The sequence below is a fragment of the Anastrepha ludens genome, chromosome 5 (genome assembly GCF_028408465.1).
Source record: "Anastrepha ludens isolate Willacy chromosome 5, idAnaLude1.1, whole genome shotgun sequence".
NCBI classification, from domain to species: domain Eukaryota; kingdom Metazoa; phylum Arthropoda; class Insecta; order Diptera; family Tephritidae; genus Anastrepha; species Anastrepha ludens.
In genome coordinates this window covers 24,938,615-24,959,635 of record NC_071501.1, presented here as the reverse complement: position 1 = coordinate 24,959,635, position 21,021 = coordinate 24,938,615, and the positions used below count along the sequence as shown (strand labels likewise).

Genomic DNA, 21,021 nt, shown 5'->3' with positions numbered 1-21,021 from the left:
AGAAGCAAAACCATGTTGCAGCAATGAGTCGACATTTCGTTTTGTTTTCAGCTTTGTGAACTACAGTAATATAAAACAATAGCACCATCACCCAGAGGAATAATCTAGCTAAGCACTCTCTATCGCAAAAATAACCGATTTTTTTACGAATTGAAGTAAGCAGAAAAAATTCTGATATAATTTAGTATGAAGGCCAAGATTTCTGTTTGTGTCGAAGAGTAGATCTTCTATTTATAACAAATCACTTGGAATTTGGTCTGCAAGAAATTACAATTAACCCTCTAGTGCCCAAATTTTATTTTTGAATGAAAAAAATTGCTTTGGGTGGGGATTATGTAAAATTAAAGGTTCTTTATCAAGAAAGTAAAATTTTGTTCCTTGATCCGATTATATAGGGATAAAACCTTACCCCGCCTGCAGGCGGCTTTGGGAAAGAACGCCAAAAAAAAAATCTAAATGAAAAACTTGCAAATTCAGTGTATTACGTACTTTTATTGAACAAAACAGAAAGTTTTTAACAGAAATCAATACAAAACAAACAGTCAGTCTTATTTCAAATAGTTTTAGAAAAATGTCTACAAAAGAAAGGCATGCTTTTGGGCATAAATAGGCAGTTGGTGCAAATTATTTATGGTGAAAATTGTGAAAGCAGTCCTTTTGTTGGGAAAAACAAAGATTCAGATTCCATTTTCGGCACACGATTTGAGTTTCGGAGGTGCAGCCAGGATATTTGCACCTTTTTTTACCGGTGCGTGATAAAAACTTTGCAAAATGTCCAACTCCGTCGTAGCGAACGTCGTCAGGAGGTAAGTAAGCTTTTCTTCCAGTAAATTTTACTTGAGGAGTTTGTCATGGACGACCTGGAGCTCTTGGTATTGGAGAATATTGTTGTTTGCATAGTACGTATGCGATCTCTGTCCGGAAGTTCGGCAGTTGGTACTGCCTAGCATGCGTGTCAATCTTGTTAATTCTTCTGAACAAAACATAAGCGTTTATCATGGCCATATCAAGCAGGTGATTAAAAAGTCGGTTTGTGTACTTATTGCTCTTTACCGCTCTTAATCTTATATCGCCCAATTAGTCCATCCATGAGGTCGACGCCCCCCATATATGACTATTATATTCACGGACTGCATTGGGGCAATCGACATCAACAAATTTTTTTTCTGAGCGGACGAACCGCGACACCTTATTTATAACATTTGTTTCATTCTGGAAGGGCTTTTCGCCTGCGTAACTCGATGCGAGTCACACTATTTTATTGTCCTTCCCAACTGAAACTCCTAAAGCAGATCCACAAAATTCAGTTGAATATCCACGGGGTTGTTTCCTGAGATCAAGATCTGTCGGAAGTTTGCAATTCGAAATTCGATTTGAACGAATAGTTCCCAGCGAATGTATTCCGCGTGATTTTAGATAAACCAGAAGTGGCAGTGACGTGTAATAGTTGTCGAAATATGTTATATGGTTTTTAAAATCTGGAATATTACGGGAAAATCGGACCACCACATTCGCTGATGCCCCAAGATCTGGTGTATCAGTCAGAACAGCATTGTCTCCTGCGCCGTCACACAAAACGAAGAGTTTTATACCCCATTTATGTGGTTTATCTGGCAGATATTGTCGAAGGAAAGTCCTCATCTTCGGTGCGCACATTTGTTCATCGTCACATAAACGTGGAGTCATCGGAATGGACTGAAACCTGTTATTGAAATGATCAACGAGACATAAATTGACAACATGTACATAAATTGACACACACTTTTGATTCCAGCATAGAATCTGACAAATTTACCGCCCTGTTAATCACTTCGTCAATTCCAGTGTCGATAGGTAATTCTGCATCGTCCACATTTTCGTCTAAAAGATCTTCGAAATCTTCTTCCACGTCTGTATCATCGTCGATTTCTAGTAAATCCAAAAATGTTGCAATATCTTCATCATTGAGGGATGATAATTTAGACTTTTGCCGTTGATCCATTTCTAAAAAACCAAAACTTTAAGCTTAGCCCCCCTCTAAAAATATCAAAATTTCAAACTTATCGCATAGTGTTATTTATTCCGAGTTATCCCAGGACCGCCTCTAGACGGGCTGTCTTCAAAGGTTTATAAAATACAGGAAACACTTTTTTTTGTTATTATTTTTAACTTTCGTATTTTGAACACAACCAGCAACACTATGATAATTTTTATTATAAGCTAAATACACTTCTAATATTTTTATTTAATTTTTAAAATACACCACTTTCGCAGAATAATTAATTTGACCGCTTTTCACTATTTTCCGACTTCAAATGACTATGACGGCTGATTAAAAAACAAGACGCTGCTGCAAATGCACCAGCAATAATTTTGGGACTTTCCGGAATTAGAAAGAGTTTAAAAAGTAACGAAATGGTATTTTAAAAGGGAATAAGCGTGAAATAAACTTAGGCCGTCTACAGGCGGTCTTGGGTACTAGAGGGTTAAGCTCTTTTTTATGTATAATTTTGTATACTTTGTAATCATAAACTTAATATCAAAAAAAGAAATGAAAGAATTTACACCTTTCACTCTGCTTCTATACGCAATTTTGCAAGCTTTTTCAAGCAAGGGTATAGCATTCCCATGAACGTTACTTACGGGGTTAGGTCACCCCAGCAGTCTCACAAAATCATTTTTTTTTTGCTTAAAAGAAACCCCAACACGTTCAACTTACAACATTTGAAGAATTAAGATCTATTTACATACATACCCTTTGATCAGAAAGTACCGGGAATATTTAATTTAAACGAACCGAAGGCGTAATGCACCATGAGCTGGTATTCATACTTATGAAATGAGACTTTCAGCTATTAAACCTTCCCAAATGTCCTGTTTTTTCGTTTGTCATCTGTCAACAATATTCAGTTCATTGTTTGTTATGCTTCATACACCAATGCATATTTGTCGCTCTTAAAAATGTCGAATTTCGTGCCTTCAAACTACGATTTGCGGACGTCGTTGATTTTCTGTTATCAATTAAAGAAAAATGCTTCTCAGGCTCATCAAATGCTTATAGAAGCTTATGGTGGACATGCTCTAAATAGAGCACAGTGCTTCAGGTGGTTTGAAATATTCCGAAATGGTGATTTTAGTGTGGAGAAGCGTCTTCTTGTCCGTCAGTGAAAAGATGGGATATGTATACCCTATGATCGAAAAGTACCAGGAAGGTGGTGTTGACTGTTTTCTTTGATAGCCAAGGCGTAGTGCGCCATGAGTACCTTCCATCGGGCCAGACAGTCAAAAAATAATATTATTTATCCGTTTTGAAGTGTTTGAGAGATGCTATATGTCCCAAACAGGCGGAAATGTGAGCAAACAATTTTTGAATTTTGCATGATGATAACGCGCCATCGCAACGAGCCCAAATTGTGCTGTATTATTTGACCAAATACTAAGTAAATAACATCGTGCAAGCACCGTATTCAACTGATATGGCCACGTGCCACTTCTTTTTGCTTCCCAGGCTGAAGTTACCACTTCGTGAAAGGAGATTTCAGTCGATAGAGAAGATCAAAGAGAATGCGGCGAAGGATTTGAAGACCATTCCTTCGCCGGCCTTCCAAAGAGTGTATGGAGGACAGGGTTAAACGTTGGCACATGTGTGTTGCTTCAGACGGGTCATATTTTGAAGGAGATAAAATAAATTTGCCTGAAATTTAACTCTGTTTTATTTTATTTAAACATTCCCGATACCTTCTGATCATAGGGTAAGTACTAGGGCGGGTCGATTTAAAAATCTCCCATTGCTCTGTGAAAATCATATTCTAGGGATCAAAATAAGAAACTTTGCCGAAGGAACCATACCTCTAAAACGAATTCTGATGTCCCCCAATTTGGGTCGAACTTTTGGGTAGCTAAAATCAGCTAAATGGCTATGTTTTTTCTTTATTTTTATTTATTTATAATAATATTTATTATTTATTTATAATAATATCTATTTTTTCTCTTAAGAAATTTATTTAGTCAGAACATATGTAATAAAAAAATTAATTTAAGTGAGTTATAGAAAAGAAACTAAAAAGTTCGACCCAAATTGGGGGACATCAGAATTCGTTTTAGAGGTATGGTTCCTTCGGCAAAGTTTCTTATTTTGATCCCTAGAATATGATTTTCACAGAGCAATGGGAGATTTTTTTGCCTCCCCACAAATCGACCCGGCCTAGTAAGTATTGTAACAGTTCAGTATCAATGTTAGTTTTAGTGAAAAATAAAATGTATTTGCTTAGTCTCAAGTCCAGCCTAGTGACGTTTTATACCACCAGCGCTGCTTCAGTGTCTGTTTCGTCATTTATAAATCCTTCGGCAACGGTAGTTTTGAGTATTTCAGTACTTAAATTCATTTCATATATCACCCTATTCTATTCGAATTTCGCTGAAAACACAGGACAGACTACGAATGCATTTATGTGAAGTCGTATCACTGATCGATACTTATTGACACTGATGCTGAACCAACAAGGTATTGATTTGTATAAATACACAGATTAAAGTGGAAAAAACTATAAACCCTTCTATTTTCAATTTTGGCGAAATTTTTTTTTTTTCTGATTAAAAAGTGTGAAATTTTTATAAAATTAATTTTTTTTTTTTTTTTAATTTGAACAAAATTTGAAACTTGGATTGATAAGATCTGTGTAGGAAAATGAACCGTATTCTCATAAAATATTTATTATAATTAAAAAAGATGCAAACAAATTGGCAGAACTGGTTCATAAGTTCTTGTGTTAGTTATTTTATGCGATTACAGAGGCTTTTTTATAAACAAAATTCGTACTTTTTTGGTTTTCAAATTTTTCTTTTAATATGTGAAGATTTTTTGAAAATTTGGCCATATGGCTCCCATAAGGTGTTCGCTAAAAAAAGTTTTACTCGAAGAAAATCCATGCAGTCGACTTTTTCTGTTAAAACTTGCAATTTATCGAAAGCCATTTCACTTACTGACTATGCCAGCGTATTATAGGCTCAACTATTAACAATCAGAGATGCATGCAAATCACTTAAATACTGCAAAAAAATTGGGAGAAAAATAGCTATCTTTTCAGACAGTCAAGCAGCTATCAAGACTTTAGGTTCCAACTCCATTTCATCCAAACTAGTCTTATAGTGTAGAGAAGAGCTGGAATTGCTTAGACATTGGCTTCAAATTACTCTAATATGGGCAGAGTAGAGAGGAACTAGAATTCCTTGTTTATTGGGGCAAATGATACTCTGATATGAGTTCCCGGTCATAAGAATATAGAGAATAATAAGATTGCAGATGAGCTAGCAAGAAAATATTCGGCACTAGACATAACAGAGGCGGTGGCAGTTGCTACCCCATTAAACATAATAAAAATATCCATTACTTCATACTAGCTGAAAGAAGGTGGAAGCAATTAACTACCTGCACATAGCCCTCGTTGAAAATTCAGTGGACGAATTATCTGTTATAGGATGCTCCCACTCAAACATGTCACGTATCACTACAACACTTACAGATCATTGAAAGGTAGGGGATCATGCAGCCAGACTCAATTTTGCTCTTTCGATAAGCCTTTCTTTCTATTTAATTATTTTAAAATCTAAAAAACAAACAAAAAAAACAAAAACATAAATTCGACAGCAAATTCGTAAATATTCGCAATTCTGTGAAATTCAACGCTCCATTTGCGGACCGCCTTTTTCTATTCAATTCGTAAACTATACTACTTAGATAGAAATAAACTCTCGAAGCACTTCACAAAGTATTTTCACTAACCTGCCTGGTCACACTTACATTTAATACAAAAAAACAAAAATAAGTCAAATTTGAGACGTAAAAAGTACTACAAATCAAATAAAAGTCTAATCAAAGCCACCACAAACGATTCTACAATACTGATTGTGGCAACTTTTGTCTTACATTGAATCTCTTGATATGCAAGAATATGCATGCAAATATATCACAAAAAACTCCACTTAAAATCACTTTAAATGTCACGAAAATAGCGCAATAAAAACCAAAATTTTTCAAAGCCACATCGCGAATTGAACACGCCGTACACGGCGTATGAGTAACTTTACGATGGCACTAAACAACATTAAATTGAACTTGCAACAATGCACGATTGCGTTCAAGCGAGAGGCAGAAGTTAAGATGAAATGAAAAAGGGGACGCTATTGATGGCATAGGCACACAATCACACACGCAGCTATACATAAAAAAATACGATCCATATGAGCGCATAAAGTTCATTCAATTTGAGTTAACAGTTCGTACGCCTATGTGTTTTCGTAGAAGTATATGTGCATGGCGCTGATTTATAAACGCATTGATGGGCGAAGGTCCAGTTGTCGATAACAAGCAAGCAAACAGCAATCATTGTTGCCACTTGTTGGTGTTTAGTGCCTTTTGTGTGCGTCTCACAATGACACAAACTGTGGCTTCCTGTTGAACCTGGCCACTGTCGAACAGCGAATGACCGCCGAGCGGGGCTAGCGTTGCTCGCCCAAAAGAGGTCAACTAGCAATGAATGGTTTGACGCTAACAAAGGACGCTACAACCAGGAAAAATCAACTTCAACAATTGTCACAATGTTTCACAATTGAAAGACGAATGGCGGCTGTGTTTTCAATACTCGAGGCAGTTGCATCAACGATTGGCGCCGACACTAGATACTTGTTGCGAGTTCGTATGCCTGCAGGTGTTTTAGCATACAAGCTGAGAGTAAACCATTTCAATTTGAAAATGTGATATGTTAGGTAAATACTTAAGCTTCGCTTTCATACAAAATATTCAAACTAAATGCATTTTGTGAAGCCGGCAAACACCTCACGCTCCCCTTGCAGCTGATACTTTGACGTAGCCACAGAGATCAACTTACTTGCAACGTTCACAATTCGAATACAAAACAATGTTTCTCTTGCTTTTCATTTCACTTGTTGCAGTTATTGTTATGGCTGGCCGTATATGTTGCGCGTATATGTTGGTCATTGAAAAAGCTTTCAATTGAATAAGCACCAACTTGTGCGGATTAAATCATAAAAAAAACTTTAAAAGTACGATTGTAAACATTTGATTGACTTTTGTTTGCGTGGAGCGTATGAATGGGGAACGTTGATTGACGGGTAAGAATTTTGGAATAATATAAAAATTCTGTTGTCACCTTCCACATCTCTTTATTGCCGCTCTTTGAGTTATAGTCGTTGCTAGAAAGCAGTAATGTCATCTGATTTTTATCTACTTATACAGGAATCTGCTCACAACGGATCCGTTTCGTGGCTTAAATGGCATCGTTGTCTCTATGTGCGATGCGGCTGCCAAGCCTAACCTATACTGGAATCTATACTTCCGTGGTGAAAACTTTAGATAATCCTGAGAATATTAATTCGTTAGTAAAGAATTGAGATTGTGAATGCTGCGATTTGTTATACCGCTATGTTATAAAGCGAAGAAATCTATTGTGGAACGTGCTACAAGACTAACTCGTCAGAGCAATGCGGGTTTCTACGCAGGTCGACATAGATGTTTAAGATGTACAGCGCCCACAATAAAGAAAAAACTAGTATTCGTCCGGCCATACCAACGCCACTGAATGCTTTCATGCACGCAATTAAATTCCTGTACAAGGCTACACAAACCCTACTGAGGTATCTTATATCACCGTTTCCGTGCGATCGAGCATTTCAGCTCTAAAGATATCAGGTCGGTCCATCCGAATCAACCATCCAATGCTAATCATGTCTCACACTGAACCACACCTAAAACAATCTAATACACATAATTTCACTCTTTCACCGTGCATTCGCCGTGCCCGTTTATTGGCTGAAGTCCTGACCCGAGTGGTGGAATCAGTGACGCGATATTTAGCGACAGCCCATACTGAATACGGCCACGGTGACACAAAGCTACAAGATTACAAAACTGTGACATTCGTGAGAGTATTTCTTTCTTTGTCAACTGAACAAACAAGAAAGAGAACGACGTATGACGAATAAAATGCACGTGAATAACAATAACAATAAAAACAATATAACCATATAAAACAAAAACAAATATTAGATTATTAATTATAAATTCACTGAGAGCGGAATAGCGAAATGCGAATCGGCCGCCACCTTTGGTATTCTCTCCCGTGTTGGTGAGAGAGAAGAAACTTCCAAGCAAGAAGTGAAAAATGAATGAATGAAATGTCGATCAATGAATTTCTGCTATATCTGGCATTCTAGTTTGCTACAGCTTACCCGGTTAACATAAGAATAAATTTTAGATTTCGAAAGCGCTCGCTTAATTCCATTTATAAGGCACGAACTAGGCTGCGAGAAACGTTTTCAAATATTCAGACTGTGTTTGGAGAGCCTAACCGCTCACAACAGCTCATATCCACTTAGAGCTCCTTTTCTGCAGCAGCTACTTTTATTGCTAGCAAAACTTTAGAAATAAAAATTGTTCGACAATTCAATGAAAATTTGATTTAATTAATCCTGGTCGGCTAGGAAATACTCTCGCATAGATGAAATGCGTCCATATGTTGCCATAAATATTTACCACCATTGCACCTTAATTTTATTTGTAGGGGTACTTATTTCCGTTCTCTCTCGTCAGTAAGCCTTAAATCTCTCCATAACTGAGTAAGTCTGAGTCTGAGTCTTCATCGAGCTCCTTTTGCGAATCGCATTTTGAGTATTTTTTTCATTATGAGGCCAAATATGAATATAAGTGCTACCAAGGGTTAGGTAGACCTCACCAGCAGTTCTACTACATAGAAGCCTTGAGTGCTCTCTTTTAAAAGAAATCATTTTTTTGCCTATTATTCAGTAGTTTCTTTTGAAGATTAGTGCTCGCATAGGCATGTTTGAAAAAGCGTTTGAAAAATGCTTCCATATTTTTATTTAATTTGCTTGGAACTTGCAGTGGCCGAGAGAATTTTCGAAGCCAACAGCACCACGAAAGTGAAAACAAATAAACGAAGCTGGACTCTCTATTTAATGGCAAGATAGTAAAAGTGCAACAGCAGTACGAAGAAAAAAGCAACTTAAGTGCTGTTGTGTGGTGAAGCTTTACTGGAATATATTTAACTAATAATGGGAAAATTTTATATTTAAATAGAAGAAGGTATTCAAGAGTGCGTTTTGATAAGTCAGCGTTTTTATTCTGTCAGTCACAAAAGAGATTTTCGGGTTGGATTTATTTTTCAATGCTATCCAGATCATTACGACTTGGGTTCGTTTTGACATTATCTGCCTATCTTTCCTAGATAGTGCCAGTGGACCATCCAAAATTTTTTCATTCCTAAAGGTGATGTGCTTCAAATGGCTCCTCATTGTACGAATCCTTCCGCGAATTTATGTTTTGTTTCAATGTGTTTTTTGTTTTAACATCGTGTGCTGAAGTGAACTGAACTTTTTCTCAGGGTTTTCAGAAATAAAAAACAGTTCTGGGTAAATTTTTGGCAGAATAGCTTAAAAAAATTATGGAAGAAAGATAAGAATTAAGAAAGTTGCCAAAACAAAAAAAGAATTGAAAACACATTAAATTATTCTTATTTTAAAAAATGTTATTATTTATTGTTGATCTCGCCCCTTCCCTGAAACGCTGTTTTTTAGGAGAGGCTTGCCGTGATCACGGTACCGCATGAGCAGCTCAACTGAAATCAAAAAAATTAAATGATTATTAGGCCGGGTCGATTTGTGGAGAGGCAAAAAAATCGCCCATTGCTCTGTGAAAATCATATTCTAGGGATCAAAGTAAGAAACTTTGCCGAAGGAACCATACCTCTAAAACGAATTCTGATGTCCCCCAATTTGGGTCGAACTTTTTAGTTTCTTTTCTATAACTCACTTAAATTAATTTTTTCATTTAATATACATATGTTCTAAAAAAATTTCTTAAGAGAAAAAATAGATATTATTATAAATAAATAATAAATATTATTATAAATAAATAATAATAAAGAAAACACATAGCCATTTAGCTGAGCTAAAGGCCAAAAATGGTGATATTTTGAAATTGGGGGACATCAGAATTCGTTTTAGAGGATGGTTCCTTCGGGAAAGTTTCTTATTTTGATCCCTAGAATACGATTTTCCCAGAGCAATAAGCGATTTTTAAATCGACCCGCCCTAATGATAATTGTAGAAAATGTTTTTTAGTGAATCTGAACGATTTATTTACCCAAAAAAAAAATTTTCTCAATATGAAAACCGCTTTGCACCAAAAAAAACGATTTTTGAGGAGTAGAAAAATAAAAAAAATTAATTCCAGCAAATTATTATAAAAAGAAAATATTTATAAAAAGTGAACCGTTCAGATTCACGAGGTTGTAACTTCAAATAATTAAAAAAAAGTTTATGCAAATCGGTCAAATAGTTTTTGATAAATAACGATCACCGCGACGGTAATTTTCAAAAAACACGACTTCGAGATAATCGCGACTAAAGTTTTGCGTGCCCTTCATTTATGGATAATTTACGCGCCTCCACGGTCTGTAACTTTCGTTCTAGTGCTCCGATCTTTATGATTTTTTGGATTTATATTTTTAAAATGATGTACTCTTAGAATATGCCATAAAAAATTTTTCGATTTTTTAGTTCAACGCAAGGTATATAACCTCTTAAGCCGACTCCGAATGGAAATACACTCGGAGGTTAGCCATTGCCTGCCGAGGAGCGACCGTTATTAGAAAAACGTTTTTTTTCACTTATTTTGGTGTTTCATGCACGGACATTCGAACCTATCGGAATAGTAGCCTTGAGAATAGTAGCCCCGCACCAACCCATTCGGCTTCGGCGGCCGCCTATTTATATATACAATAAAATGTAAAAGCTTTTCATATCAGAAATAAAGTGGTTTCTAAATGAGAGTTCAAGGGAAATTTTCAATCACCGGTATCTCGCAAAACCATATACAATCTGTCAAAGTAGTGAAGGTCATTGGGTTTAGTAGCTTCCAATTAAGTTACTTATCAAAATTCTATTTCAAATTTTTAACTTGCACGGTATAACTATTCGCGGCATACAAAATTCACTGTTTTACTTAAATAACGAAAAACTGTAGTCATGGAATGGCACACAAGCTAGACTATCATAAGCAGTCATTCTATAGGGTGGGCCATGCAAAATTTGCTTTTTCAATCGCCTATAAAAAAAAACGAATCAATATTTTTTCAAACTTTTTTTTTATTTTGAAGATTGAACATTGTCATTTATGAATGAAAAATAATATCGTTCAAATGACTGCCACGACTGGCTTTACAGTAGGCCATTCGATCAACCCAATTTTTAAGCACATTTTCGATTGTTTGGGCTCCAATTTCATGAATGGCAACTTCGATTTCGTGTTTTAAAGCATCAATCGTTTCTGGATGGTTCGTATAGGATTTGTCCTTAACGGCTCCCCACAAAAAATAGTCCAACGGGCTTAAATCACAGCTCCGAGGCGGCCGATTGGTAGCCAAAAGTTCGAGTGTAACTTTGGCAGTGTGACAAGTTGCACCGTCCTGTTGAAACCAAATGTCGTCCATCAACAACTCGTTGAGCATGTCACGGTAACGCTCGCCATTTACTGTAACCGCGGCTTCTCGCTTATTTTCGAACAAAATGGCCCGATGATGCCGCCAGACCAAAAACCGCACCAAAGAGTGTGGATGCATTTGCTTCTCTACAGTAACGTTTGGATTTTCTGAGACCCAAATCCGACAATTTTGCTTATTGACGTAGCCACCGATGTGAAAATGAATTTCATCAGAAAAGAAGAAGAATACTCACCACTTTGGAAATAGGTTTTCAATATTTCCCAATTTTGTTCAAGCGTATAGCGTCCCATTTCGTAAATGTCAAACCTTTAAGTAAATTTTGAACACATTTGATATGTCATTTGTGTTACCATTCTCAAAAAAATAGGTTGTTCAAAAAGCAAACGCTATATGACCCACCCGTAGTAGCTAACAGTAGGTTATAAAAAAATTTGCCCCTTCACATGCCTTAAGTGAAAAAAAAACTATGGGTTAATAATGTTTTGCAAAACTGCATTTTTCTAACTCAGTTCAATCTAACGAAAGAGATATAAAAATAAAGCTTTTATAGAGTGCAACATTTTATTGCGCGCAACTGTAAATGTTCTAAAAATTCACCCATAAAATACTCACATCTAAAAAAGTGCAGCTGCTGCAAACTTGAGGAAAGCACGTAAATATTTACTGAAATGTTTCCTTTGAATACTGGCTGTTACTTGCACTTTTATTTTTGAAGTTTTTTATCTATTTCTCTTACTTTTATAATTTTTTTGGTTTTTTTCTTTTTTTTGCGCGCGTTTGTTATCTCATAATTTCATTTTTGCCCTTAAAACAAAATGTATTTTTATTGCTGATTTAATTTCGGATATCGTTTATGACTAATATACTACTTCCCTTAAACTCAAAAACACAAAAGCAACTTATTCCAGTTTATCATATAATCATAATAAAAATCACGAGCGGCACACAGAAAAGCACAAAAAATACATGCGTGTGTGTTTGTATGCTTTGTAGCCCACACATTTCATTTAGGAAATAAATATTTTGCGGCAACCGTCTGGTCATAAGAAAATATTAGTATTTCAAAAAATAACAAAATTTCGCTAATAAAAAGAGAGGTAAAAATTTTGTTTTCATTTTTTGCTTTTTTTATTTTTTGTTTGCTGTTTGAGGTCAAAGCTGCTGGAAGGCGTCCACTTACATAATAAGTGTGCGCGCATTTGACTTAAAAACGTGCTTGATATTGCGATAAAGCAGGTTTCACAGCTTCCGCCCCATTTGCTGGCGCTGATAACGTTTTATATATCTATGCACATACATACACACCTACATAGAACTTGGGTGTATTTTCTGATATATTGTGCAGCTGATGCTGATTGCATGCGGCTTTAATAAATACTCTGGCTTATTTTTGGTGACAAACATATTGAGGTTGGTAAAAAAAAACAGTCTAGTAATGAGTAATTTCTGTAAAATTTTCAAATGATGTTTATTTGTGTGTGCCCATTTGAAACTTTTCTTTTCCTCAACATAGTTAATTGTGTGCCAGTTAAATTTTCGCTGATAAATTCACATTAAGGTAACCGCTATGAAATAAGAAAAGCGAATGCAGCATCGGCTTTTAGTATCATAGTAAAAAAATGCTTCAGAATTAGTCAAATCTCTGCTCTCGCTCGTACCACTCACCCTCTCACACGTAAAACCGAGCCATCACTCGTTTGTTCATCGTGGCCGTTCCTTAAAATTAACGAAGCTTGTAATTAAATACTTGCGCCAAGATTATCTAGCGTCGTCTTGCTTATAGCTGCATTTAAAATTCCTGGCCAATTAGTTGGCAGTAACTCATTTCCTGAAACAAATATTAGGTGAAGCAAAACTTATTTTTCCACATCTACTACATCAAATTAATTTCCACTTCTACTCATACATACATACATACACAAGTATGGACAGCTCGAGGCAGCACTGAAGCAGAGCGATTCAATGTCAAGTGATCCAAGTACTTTGGACATTGCCGTCTTAAAATTTGTTTAATTGTAGGCGTGAATGGAAAGAGTGGAGTGAAAGGATTTTTAAAGAATTACCAAAGTTTGAGTTTGTTCAGTGTTGCAAATTTTGGTATAGAATTCTTTGAAGTGAAATATGTTCGGTTCTGTTAAATTTCTTCATAATTGTTTTTTAATTAATGTAAAATATACTGTTTAAAAAATGATTATTAAGCTAATTTAAGATTTTTTTATTTGAATTTTGGAATTTTTTGTAATTTTTGATAACAACACCTTAAGGGGACCGTCCAGATCATGCGCTAAAAAAAGCTATTTTTGGGAATTATTTTTGAGTATGTAATGAAAGATACAGATAGAGATATTGCTAGATATAATAAATAAAGTCTTAAATTGTGTAAAAAAAATTTTTTTATTCATTTTATTGCATTTTAATGTACAAAATGGTGGTAAACGCTTTAAAATCGAAGTGCAAAACGGTACCAAGCAGATTTCGGGAACGGCTAGTCGGAAACAAAAAAATCAAAATTTGTTAGATTCAGTATAACAAATACTAGTTAATCCACCTATAAAAATCAATATTTATCGAAAAATATCAAAATGGCGGATAAAAATTGAAAAAATGCACCTTTTTTCGCTGTGTTTTTAAATAAACAATTAATAACAATGCAAAATTTTATTATTTTATAGGTGGACTACCTCGTTTATTATGTGTAGATTATGTGGTTTAAATTTCAAAAGAATCGGTCTAACAGTTTTTGTAAACTCTTTGGTACCGTTTTTAAAACGTTGTTTTGAGAAAAACGCGTTTAAAGTTTTTTTTAATATAAAATTGAAAAAAAATCTTACCTCGATTCAATCAGCAATGCCTGCACCGTAGGGAACACCTTACAACAATATTTCTACATACATATACTTTCGAAAAATGTAAAGAAGTGCTAAACTAGACGGTCCCCTTAAGTTTTTTTTTTCGTTGTTAATATAGAGCTGAGACTATACAAAATAATCGGTGAGAATTTTATATTGGATTCGGAAATTTTTATGAAAATTTATTTATTTGTAGGCTTGACTATAATGAATTGAAAAAATTTTGAAAAAATGCTGTAATTTTGAGATTTAGTTAATCCTGTAAATTTTGGTATAGAGGAGGAGGAGAATCGAGGATCAGTTCTTTTCAATGTTTGAATTTTTTGGTTGGGATGAAATAATAAAAAAAATGCTTTTGGAAAATTTTTTAATTTTTGTTTTTAAGCTTAATTTTTGGAAAACTTTGCCATTTTTGGTTTAACAATTTTGTACCATTTTTGAAAAGCACTTAATTTGTTTCTTATTTTTGGGCTTAGTAATCCCTGAAAGCACTGGAATTCCCATAACTTTTTCTGCATATTGGTTTATTTCTTAGGCTTGACTGTAATAAAAGGTACAATAAATTAAACAGATTTGAAAAAAAGTGTTATAATTTTCAGTTTTTTTTTTTTCATTTTATAAAACAAAATATACTTAAAAAATATCTTCTCAAAAATTGAAAACTTTTTCAAAAAAATTTTATCTTTAAAATTATAATATTTTATCTTAAAAATTATAATACAAAAATTAAAAACAAATGGAGAAATTTCTTTTTAAAAAACTCATACCAAAATTCTGAAAACTGAATAAATCTCGAAATTATTGACTTTCTTCATAAAAATATTTGATTTCAAGAAATTTAAACGTTGGACATAAAAACGTTGCATCGCGATGTTCTGCTTAGGAGAGGAACTAACCTTCAATCAGTCAATTCCACCCAATAGGGGGGAATCCCGTTATCCTCAAACAAGCTCCGGATCAGGTTGGCCTACATCGGGCAAGCCCTCAGTAGATGGACTCTGGAAAGAAAAAAAACAAGAATTACTTGAAGGAGGTAGTGGTAGTTAGTTAATATAATAGAAAAAGTTTGTCCCGTAGTATTTGAAATGATTGCGAATATTTTATACTTCAGAAGTAAGAATTTTGAGATGCCGTTTCATATTGGAAGAGGCAAAATTATTATCATTCTAAGAAAAGTAAAACGTTCAGACGCAAATATATCAAATATACTTACTTACTTATGTGGCACTACAACCGTATGCCGGTTTTAACCGAATCTAAAACATTGCGCCATCTAGTTCGGCTCGCTGCTTGCTGACTCCAGTTGGTGACACCAAGTGTTGCCAAGTTATGCCTCACTTGCTCTCCTCGTCGTCCACCAGTGGGTTCCGTCTCGAAGGACTGCCATGCCGGTGCACTTTCGTTCATCTTCGAGACATGGCCAAGCCAGCGCAGCCGCTGTATTTTAATACGCTTTACTATGTTCACATCTCGGTGTAGGTTTCACAGCTCGCTGTTCCATTGGATACGGAACTCATTCTCTCCCAGTGCTCCCTCATCAGTTGTCGTCACCATCCGAGCATCTGTGCCATATACAAGGACGGGGATGATTAGGCTTTTGCACAGCGTTGCTTTCGTTTTTCGAGAGAGGGCTTTACTTTTCAATCGCCTAATGAGCGCAAAGCGACACCTGTTGGCAAGAGTTATCCTTCATTTAATCTCTAGGTTGACGTCGTTCTGGCTATTTAAACTGGTTCCCAAATAAACAAAGTCCTTCACCACTGCAAATTCGCGGTTGCCAACAGTGACGTATTGTCCAAGACGCGAGGACCTTTTATATATTGACAGCAGGTACTTTGTTTTAGTCTCGTTCACCGGTAGACCCACGTTTTTTGCTTCTTTCTCCAGACTGGAGTGCGCTGAACATATGGCGCGGTTGATCAGGCCCACAATATCAATATCGTCAGCGTATGCCAATAGCATGACACTTTTGTATTAAACAGTGTCAATGCGGTTTACCTCAGCAGCACGTATAATTTTTTCCAGTAGGAGGTTAAAGAAATCCTACAAAGGGGAATTGCCTTATCTGAAACCTTACTTGGCATCGAACGGCTCGGAGATGTTCTTTCCGTTTCTGACGGAGCTTACTGTAGCCCTCAACATCATTTTTCACAGCCGTATAAGTTTTTCGCCGTCGTAGCCAATTCACAGAGAGAACGTAGGTTCGAATCTCGGTGAAACACCAAAATTAAGAAAAAGTTTTTTCTAATAGCGGTCGTCCCTCGGCAGGCGATGGCAAGCCTTCGAGTGTATTTCTGCCATGAAAAAGCTCCTCATAAAAATATCTGCCGTTCGGAATCGGCTTTTAACTGTAGGTCCCCCCATTTGTGGAACAACAACAAGACGCACGTCACAAATAGCAGGAGGAGCTCGGCCAAAAGGGTGTACGCGTCAATTATACTATACATATATATCTATATAAAGTGTACTATTTCATAAATAATTTTTGCATTTTTTTTTTTATGTATTTGCTCAAAATTTTGGAAATTGGGTTTTGTTGTTTTGTAATTTCTGAAAAGCACTCACTCAGATGTTTTTCTTATTTTTGTACAATAATTAATATAGTAGCTGAGGCTATGCGCAGTTATCCATGAAAGTTTTACATTGGAATTCTGAAAATTCGTTTATTTGTAGTCTTGACTGTAATAAAAAGGAAATAGAAAAAATTTTGAAAAAGTTAATAATTTTGAGATATATTTAAGCCTGTAAATTTTTGTAATATATATAGGGTTTTTTAGGTGAAATATTTTCGGTTCCTCTAAATTTATGCGTATTTGGTTTTAATTGGGATAAAATATATATTTTTAAAAACTATTTCTGGAAAACTTTTTTAGTTTCTCTTTTCAATTTAAGTATTTTTAAATGAAATATCTTCGCTTGCTTGAAATTTTTCATAATTTTTTTTTAATTAGTATAAAATACGCTTTTTCAAAAATTACAATATTTTAAAGCAAATTTTTAACTTTTCTCCAATTTTTGGTTTTTTGTAATTTTTGAAAAGCACCGTATTAGATTTTTTCTTATTTTTGTCAATATGTTTTTTCCAAATTTTTTTTTATTAGGGAAAATTATGTTTTTAAAAAATCATTTTTGGAAAAGTTTTTAATAATTTTTTTTTAAATTTGGTTCTTTTACATTTTTGCATATTGTGTTTTTAGGATAAAATACATGTTTTTAAAGATTATTTTTGGAAAACTTTTATATTTTTTTTTGTTCAGAATTTTGGGGACTTTTTTTTGTCATTTATCAGATTAATTTTCTTATCTTTGTCCGTAATTCCAGAGAAGTTTTTATTGGAATTCTCATAACTTCGGAAATTTTTCTGGAGATTGGCTTATTTATAGGCTTGTAAAAAGTAAGAATTGAGAAAAAATTTTTATAATTTTCAGTTTTATTTAATACTGTAAATATTGGTACATAGTTTTTTAAGTGAAATATATTCGGTTCTTTTAAATTTAAATTTTTTTTAGTTGGAATAAAATAAATTTTTTCAAAAAATTTTTTTTGGCAAACTTTTCAATTTTTTTTTAAGTTTTAGTTTTGAAAAACGTTTTATGTTTTTGTTAAACATTTTTGGAAATTTTTTTGTGTGCGAATTTCAAAATTCATCCAGATTTTTTTTCTTAATTTCGTCATAATAGCTGAAAATATGCTCAATAATCCCTGAAAGATTTATGCTGGGATTACCATAACTTCGCACATTTTTTTGCTAAAATTTTGAGAAAATTCTATAATTTTGATTTATTTCATCCATTTAAGTGAAATATCTCCGGTTGTATTAAATGTTAATAATTTTATTTAAGTTGGGCTAAAAAATATATTTAAAAAAAATTTGTTTTTTTAATCTTTTTAATATTTTTTTTAGTTTAATTTTTGGAAAAGTTTGTTATTCGTTTTTTTCGTTCAAAATTCGTCCTGCATTTAATACTTCTATTCTTAGCTGGAGCAAAATTCATTGCTTAAAATGCCAATTACAAATATGCGATGAAGATTTCGAAAGTTCGTGAGCCACCTGCTTGCTAGAAATGCCATTTGATGAACTGCATAGAATGTGATTGCTTCATAAAACCCAAATAATACTCTTACACACCCACATTCCAATTGAGAAATTAGAAACTGAACAGATAAATGCCAAATAAAATTTTATAATGACATTTTGTTTCGATTATGTAAAGCCGAAATTGAAGCGCAGCACAAAATTTCATATGAAAATTCATCTCATTTATGACTATCTTGCGTATTTGCACAGACGCACGCAAGCACGTCACAAAAACAGGAGCACACAAATACAGAAGCACCCAAATTCAGGAGCAAATGTGTTTTACCCGCTGACCACATAATAAATCAAATTTTGGGAAAAATGATTGATAAACGCATTGACGCAGTCAGATGAGGATTTGTGCGTGGGATTGGTCAATGTACCAGTTGCTTATGTGTGGCACAGAGACACACATATATATGTATATACGAGTATGAACCTACCGCACTTTACGTATCAATGCATTTCCACTCTGCTCTTTATCTGTCCTAATAAATCGTTCATCGTCCACTAAGCCAAAGTAACTGACAAATGTATTGTGCAAACTTACATAAATACACACAAATGTAGCATGAAAAGGAAAGCAAAAACAAATAGGCACGCACGCACACTCAAATATTGAGAAAAAAAACGGCTCCTGTATCAAAATTACCGCAAAAAGGTTACCTAAACTCTTACTGCCCATCGCAGTGACTCGTGCAAGCTACGCTTAGCCACTGAGTGACCGTACGGAATTGTGCTGATGTGATATACTATATTAAATAAATACATGGCACCATGGCGGTCGAATGGTTGAAAAGGCGTTCACATGCATGCCAGCTCATGTGGAAAATTCGATGATTTCTTTATTTGCACAATATTGTTCTGCTCGCATTTATATCCTTGAAGGATTGTAGGTGGCTCTCTTTTGGCTTGATTTTATTTATTTTTGTTTTGTGTTTGCTGTTTTCTTATTGTCTTCCTTTTGTTATTTATTATTGCTTATAAACGGTCAATTGCTGCCTGATAAGGGCAGAAAATATTGCTCGAATGGCTATAAAAAGCAATGTGGCACACGTCACCAGAGGTAGAGAGCTGGGCAACTTGTGGCATGTAATATAAGTACGATAGGCGTTCAATGTATTCTCGGTAGCATTAAGAAAAACAGCGCGAATTAAATGCAAGCCATTTATGAAATTAATTTTTCAATGTCTTCTAAAAATATCTTTCCTCCTGGTTCGAAAAATGTCCGTTTATTACCGTCTTGAGCTCTTCATCTTCAGAAACTTTTATTCCACGAAGATCTTTTTTCAAATTTGGGAACAAAAACTAATCACTGAGCGTCCGGTCTCAGCTATACTGTGGATGATTGATTTGTTAGAGATCGCAATCTACATTTTTATGTCGTCTTCGAAGTCCAGATATGTTTTTTATGAGGAGCTTTTTCATGGCAGAAATACACTCGGAGGTTTTTCATTGCCTCCCGAGGGACGACCGCTATTAGAAAACAACTTTTTCTATCATTTAGTGTTTCGTGCCCGTGATTTAAAACCCGTTGGCCTACGCATTGGGCTATGGCGGCTGGCGGATCCCAAGGGGAATGATCAAGTATCTCAAAAATAGAGCCAATCTGTCAAAACGGTGGACACCATTGCATTTAAAAAGCCTTAATCAAGTAAGATTTCATCGAAACCTCTACCCAAATACTGAACTTGCACTTGAAGGCACAAGCTATCCATACGGAACACCAATTTCGTTGTATTTGCTGAAGGCGGTTTTTCATGAAAGTTTAGAGACGAGTTTTTCTTTGCGTTATAATATTTTTTGTTTATATTTTGCACTATACTGCCGCTAGCGCTGAATGTTCTTTCTTTCAAGAATAGAAATTTTTTTCTCATTCAATAAATACGAGTAATTTTCACTCCTTGATGGCCACACACTGCGTCGCAGTTTACGTGGCGCAATCCACTTGAAAGGAAAGGTATTTCGACTATTTGATATCTCACTCGAGCTTGCCATTTATGCCTGCAGAGGAAAAGAAGTTTGTGTCATTGTTGTTGTTGAAATAGTTGTCATTGTGGCCAGTTACCTGGAATTTTTACGTTTAATTGTGTGTTGACCTCAAATATGTCGGTGAGAAAGCTTTGGCTGCGCTGTGCTTAGCTTTGATGAGAAAAAACGCAAGATACCGCGTTGTCATAGACTAAGCGCAGGAGTGGGGGTAAATGAGTGACAAATTTATACAGCTTTAATTTATTGCTTTGAATTGTCGAGAGTAATGAATTAAAGATTAGGTTTGATAATTATTTACAGCAAAACAATTTTTGGCTATGATGAAATTCAGAGATCAAATGAATGATATTTATTTAATAAATGTGAGAGAGTGGTTTGACTTAATCTTTCCCAGACGTTTAATTAGCAATCAGACGTTTATGTTGTTTACTTTTTTGTTTATTTATTTAGAAAGTTGAGACCCAGCTCTGTCTTAAGTTTGATAAGGGAACTGGGTTTGGATGAGTGATGAGCAGAGGGTTCAAAAGGGCATGAGGTCGAAGTGCTAGCCTCCAATAAATCTAAATCTAAAACTAGACTTGTGCTT

At 34.9% G+C, this 21,021-nt stretch overlaps 1 protein-coding gene across 1 annotated transcript in view; it reads left to right on the top strand.

Annotated features, from left to right (window-relative positions):
* The window catches only part of LOC128862859 (diuretic hormone class 2), an 82,976-nt gene that overhangs the window by 22,040 nt on the left and 39,915 nt on the right, over positions 1 to 21,021 (top strand). The window lies entirely within an intron of this gene.